General features: G+C 36.3%; 1 long non-coding RNA gene across 2 annotated transcripts; it reads left to right on the top strand.

The window, feature by feature from the left end:
• The first annotated feature begins 3513 nt into the window (after positions 1–3513).
• On the top strand, positions 3514–5398 carry LOC107926772 (uncharacterized). Of its 2 annotated transcripts, XR_001692275.2 has the most exons (4): positions 3514–3901; positions 4003–4131; positions 4526–4942; positions 5025–5398. It is a non-coding gene; the product is annotated as an uncharacterized lncRNA (long non-coding RNA). The 2 variants fall into 2 exon arrangements; XR_005920644.1 differs by having other exon boundaries at positions 3517–3901; positions 4526–5046.
• The last annotated feature ends 280 nt before the right edge of the window (positions 5399–5678 follow it).

Raw genomic sequence — 5678 nt, 5'->3', positions numbered from 1 at the left:
TAGGATTCTTTGGTAGTTTGGTTCACACTCTCTAATTGGTTGATATAAACTCTGATAAAGAACTCACAAGATTGAATTCGACCTCATTGAGAATTTGATTTTTCTTTTTGAGTGATTAATGGTGAGGTTTGCTAACTTTTATTTTTGAGTGTTGAGTGTTTATTTTTTACAGGTTTTGAAGATGTCTAAAGGTGATAATAATGATGCACTTATGAAAGTCCAACAACAGTTAGACAGACATACTGCTGCAATCACACAAATAAATGCTACACTTCAAGCATTGAATACTACTTTGAATGAGGTACGAGTGAATCAAAAACATCAATATCGAGATCCAATTAAGGAAGATAGGGATAACCAGCCCCATAGGTGCAACCCTCAACGTGTCCCTAGAATGGATGATGATTGTTATGATCATGGACAATCATCTTTGGCAAAACCAAAGAGCGAGCAGCAACGAGAACATCTCTTTCATACTCGCTGCCACGTACAAAGTAAGCTTTGTAGAGTTATTATTGATGGTGAAAGTTGCTCGAACATAGCCAGCACGACGATGGTGGAAAAGCTTTGCTTAACCACTACCAAGCATCCACAACCTTATCAACTACAAGGGCTTAGCAACGAAGGCCAATTTAGGGTCACTCAACAAGTGCGCATCGCCTTTTCTATCGGTAAGTATCAAGACGAAGTTGTGTGCGACGTAATGCCTATTCAAGCCTGCCATTTGTTGCTAGGAGAACCGTGGCAACTGGATCGAAAAGTCACTCACGATGGTCGTACCAATAGGTATTCTTTCAAGCATCAAGGAAAGAAACTCACCTTAGTGCCGCTCACTCTGGAACAAGTCCATGAGGACCAAATCAAACTGAAAAATTCTGTTAAAACAAGTGAGGAAAAAGAGAAAGAGAATGAAAAAGAGCAAAAAGAGATTGAGAGTGAAAAAGAAATTGAAGAAAGAAGAGAAAATGAATTAGAAAAAGAAACAAAAGAAAAAGACGTGGAAAGGGTAGTGAGGAATGTTTCCACTAACCAAGATATGAATTTTTCTTGTGTTGCTACTTTTCAGGTTCCCGAAAGATCGAAAGATAACTTTCAACTTCAATACCTCTCAAGTGAAAGACGCTTTCATACGATCAACTTAGGCAAAGATGAAATCACACTACATGATCCCGAAGGTAAGCAAAGTAAGGAAATTTTAGAAACCGAGTCCAGTGCAGATTTGAAAATTATTGATAAAACTTTTGGTGACTTAGTTCTTAAAAGATCCCCTCATTTTGATCTGATTAATTGTTACTCTTCGATTGTGGTTGATAAAGTCATTACGAAAAGAAGCGTGATTTGTTATTCTCTTGATTTACCTTGTGTAAAATCCTCGAATTTGTCCAAATCTGTTTTGGAGAATAAGGTAACGAAATTTTCCAAATTTGTTTTCAATTTATATTCGTGCCTTAAACAGTTTATGTGGTTGTACATGAAGTTTGAGTTCCAATTGACAAAGGTTAACTCAACAACGGAGATTCGACTACACTATGCCCCCGATGAGCGAAGGTTTGTTTTAAATGAAAAAGGTAAAATCGACCCTTATTCTTCTGCTTATCGAGGTAAGATGCTTGAAACCTTTGAAACACTTTTGTACTCCTCGGATAGTGATAAAGATCGTGTTGATGAACACTTAGATCGAAACGTGCTTGACTGTCCTATTTTATTTATTGATGATCTATCTGTTTTGATGGTTGATAAAAAGATTCTTGTTTTTGATAATGCATGTGTGAGTGAATCTATAGACCGTCGATTAATGCATGGTATGATTATGCAACTCTGTGAACCATGTGAATCTTTTCAAATACCTACTTGTGACGATTATGTTTACCATTTGATTTATTACTCGCAATTTATTCATGGTTTGTCGGAACAATGTGAGACGACTGAATGCCTTAAAACATGTCCATCTTTGTTTCAAATATTTGACGAGGCAGTGGTGAGTAAATTAGATTGTTTGCATGGTAATCTGAATCTGTCCATTCACATACGTTATACCTGTTCTGTTATGCTTATGATTGGACTACAAGCTTGTTTCCGTTGCTATTTACTATCTCATGGCTATTCTTTTCAGTGGACTCAATTGCCATTAGTCCCGTTCGATAGAGGAAAGTCGAGTTCATTTGATTTTTCAGATTCGAGGACGAATCTTTTTGAGGAAGGGGGGAATGATACGAGTCACAAAAGCCCAAATTCTTGAAGGCGAGGCCCAATAAGCAAATTCCCAGCCCAATCAAGAAATCCATCCATACTTAGTTGAAAATCAGGCCAAATTGTCAAAGTGGCCCAAGTTGTAAAGTTTTATTTTTATTTATTTATTTATTTATTTATTTATTTATTTACTTAGTTTAAATTTTTATGTCAATATTCAGTCCAAGAGTCCCAGATAAAATGACCTTTGACCGAATTTCCATATTAAAATAATTAGGAGTTTTTTTTATTTTAGTTTTCTAATTAGATTAGGACTAGTTATAAGGCCTATTTAAAGGCATGGCTGTCCACCTTGTTAAACACTTATCATTATTATTAAAATTTCAGATTTGTTGAGAGCAGAATTTTCTTTGAGTTTTCTCCAAGATTTCTCTCTTGAGTTTTCTTTAGAAGTTGTTTTAACAATCTTGTGATTGTGGGAGCCATCTTCAACCTTCTTCTTGCCATTGATATTCTTTGGAGGGGAGATTAGAGCCGTTTGAAGGGAGTTGTGAGATCTTTAGAGATTTCAAGGCTTCTTAGGACTTATCTTTTAATTTCTTACTGTCAATTCTTTCTTTATTTCTACTTGTGCTGAATCATTATCTAATCTATTTTCTGTTCTTATTGTGTTTTCAGCCTTTTTCTATCTTAAGGAATCAGCCCAGAAATCCCCAATTTTTAGGGTTTTTCCATACTCTTTTTGGGTGAAATTAGATTGTCGAAATTTGGGGAAAACTATCTTGGTGTTCAATTGGGCAGAATCACAATCTCCTTGAGGGTTTCAAGAACCCTAACACTTATTTCTATTCTCTATTTGATTCTTTACTGATTTGGGGATTTTATTTCAGATCTGAAAATTCAAAAATCTAATCTTTTAATTTTCTGTTTCGTTTCAGATCTAATTGTTTAGGGTTTTCGTAGGAGTTTCCCGTGACTTGGCAACTCGATCTTGGTCCGCGCGCAACCCCGTATCAGTAACTATTATCCTAATAATTACACTTTCATAAAATTATCCAAACAAAACTTAATAAATATTTCATCAATATTTTTCAACCAATGAGATAATGTGAATTTTTTTTATCAAACTTAAAAGAGATATGATCAATACTTTCTATATTAAAAATTATTAAATTTAATATTAATTTCAAGATAATTTTATGATTATTAATACGCCATCAATTATATGTATTGAGTAACATTTTCATTTGTTAATATTTCATTATTGAAAAAAATTAATTGAATGAGATTATTTCTTTTTGAATTTTATTTGGCCACTGCATTGAAATAAAATCCTAAAAAATCACTAAGCCACTTAACACTACCACTTCTCATTCAATCGTTGCATACCGTGGACGGTGCCTCGGTTCTGTTGCTACGTCGCCGAATGTCTCTTCTACGATGGACTCGGTAAACAAACCCATTGTCCTCGTCTTAATTTTTTCCCCTAGATTCATCATTTTCCGAGTTCCTCGGAGCTTCGTTGACCCTTTATCTTCTCCGGACTCGGCCCACCACAACCACCGATACTACTTTCACTAAGCACTTCTCCCTTGATCCCTTAGTACTATGGGTTCAACCTCCAACGGAGTTTCTTCCACCCAGAAAGCCGAAGAGTCGCTTCCTCTTCCCCAGGCAGCCATCGCATGCTCTGTTCCGTTGGCTTCTTTCGGTACGTAATGGAACACAATATTCCAAAAATTTCTTGACTTTTCTTTTATTTCGTTTATAACACCCCTAATAATTGATCTGTCATTTCCTGGAATTTTGTAGCTTTTTAATGACGGTTCTTGAGTCCCATTCGATGATTACATTGCCAAACCCCATTTCTTCTGCAAAGACAACTCCTTGAAGGCATGCATACACTTTGGAGGTTGTCGGATCTCAAACGTTGTTGATCAGGTAAGTACATGAACTCATAACTAGCCCCATATGATTTCTGATGATTATTTTCGAAACTGTTTTGTTGCTCTATTGTTGAAACGCGGTAACAAAGTTTGCTTTTACTTGACTTTCTGTTGGGGGTTCCCACTGGGATCTGTAACATGTTTGCATTTCAGTGCTTCCTATAGCATGTCAAATTTTTGTTATATATGCTTTGATAAAGGCCACTATCTCGCATATTCTTTGTTGAATACCTTCGTGGTAGTATTTGCTCATGTTATGCCGTATTGTCCATAGCGATACTGCTAGGCATGTGGATTTATATGCATTATTGATATTGAACGTCTCAGCTAACCATTGTTTCCATTCTTGATTGTCATGTATGGGCGGCAATGTCACTGTCATTTGCTAGAGGACTTGTTTCGCAAGGTTGCAATCTCTAAAAATATGGCTAACTGACTCATCTTCTTCCCCACATAGCGAGCATAGGGCATCATATCTCAGCCTACGGGCTTTTAAGTTACTTAATGTAGGAAAGAAATTATTTTTAATTCTCAATAGATTGATCCGTACCTTGCTGGGAATCTTTAGGCTCCAAATTTTTGTATAATAATTTCTAGTTTGTTCCAGATATGTTGTTATTTCATTTCTCAACAGGTTTAGATCCTCTGTGACACACCGTTTGTAACGGTTTTTTGTCGTGTATTCCCCCAACTTGTCACCTCGCCAAACCCTTTTATCTGGTTGTAAGGCGTTCCCTAAGGGGATGGAGCCAATTATCTTAGCTTGTTCTTCAGGGAAAAGCCCTCTTAAGGTTTCTTCCTTCCAGGTAACAGATTCATAGTTAATTAGATCTGCAACTAAAGTGTACTTGTAATCTATATTCTGAAACTGTAATTTTCCTTCTCCAGAAAGCCATGCATCGTTCTATATATTAACTTATTTGCCGTCTCCGGTCCTCCAACCCATGCCTAATTCCAAAATACTTCGAGCGCCCCATCTGCTTCTCCATGTAAACGAAGGGTAAGCCCCCAATTCAGCATTCAAAAAGTCACTTCTTGGGTAGTGTTTAGATTTCATTACTTGCGCGAGTAAACTTGTGGGATTAATGATTAACTTCCGCCCTTACTTTGCCAACAAGGCATTATTAAAAAACGATAAGTCTCTAAACCCAAGCCCCCCTTGCACCTTGGGGATACATAATGACACCCAACTACACCAATGAATACCTTTATTTGTTTTTAAGTTTCGCCACCAAAATTTGCACATTATGTTCTCTAACTCTCGGCATAATGAAATTGGTAATTTGAAACATTGCATAGCATAGATTGGGATGGCTTGTAAAACTGATTTAATAACCTCTTTTCCTTCAATTGACAAATTACGACTACTGTAATTTCACTTTTGTCAAAAAAAAATTCACAAAGGCGTTTCTCTTTCTCCTTCCCACCATCGTCAACAACCTAAGATATTTTTCAAGGTTGTTGGCAATACGAACCCCAAATCACTCCATATTTACATTTTGACCACCTCGTTAACATTGTTATTGAAATAAATTAATGACC

Source organism: Gossypium hirsutum, chromosome D11, assembly GCF_007990345.1.
Source record: "Gossypium hirsutum isolate 1008001.06 chromosome D11, Gossypium_hirsutum_v2.1, whole genome shotgun sequence".
NCBI classification, from domain to species: Eukaryota; Viridiplantae; Streptophyta; class Magnoliopsida; order Malvales; family Malvaceae; genus Gossypium; species Gossypium hirsutum.
This window is presented reverse-complemented; position numbering and strand designations above follow the sequence as displayed.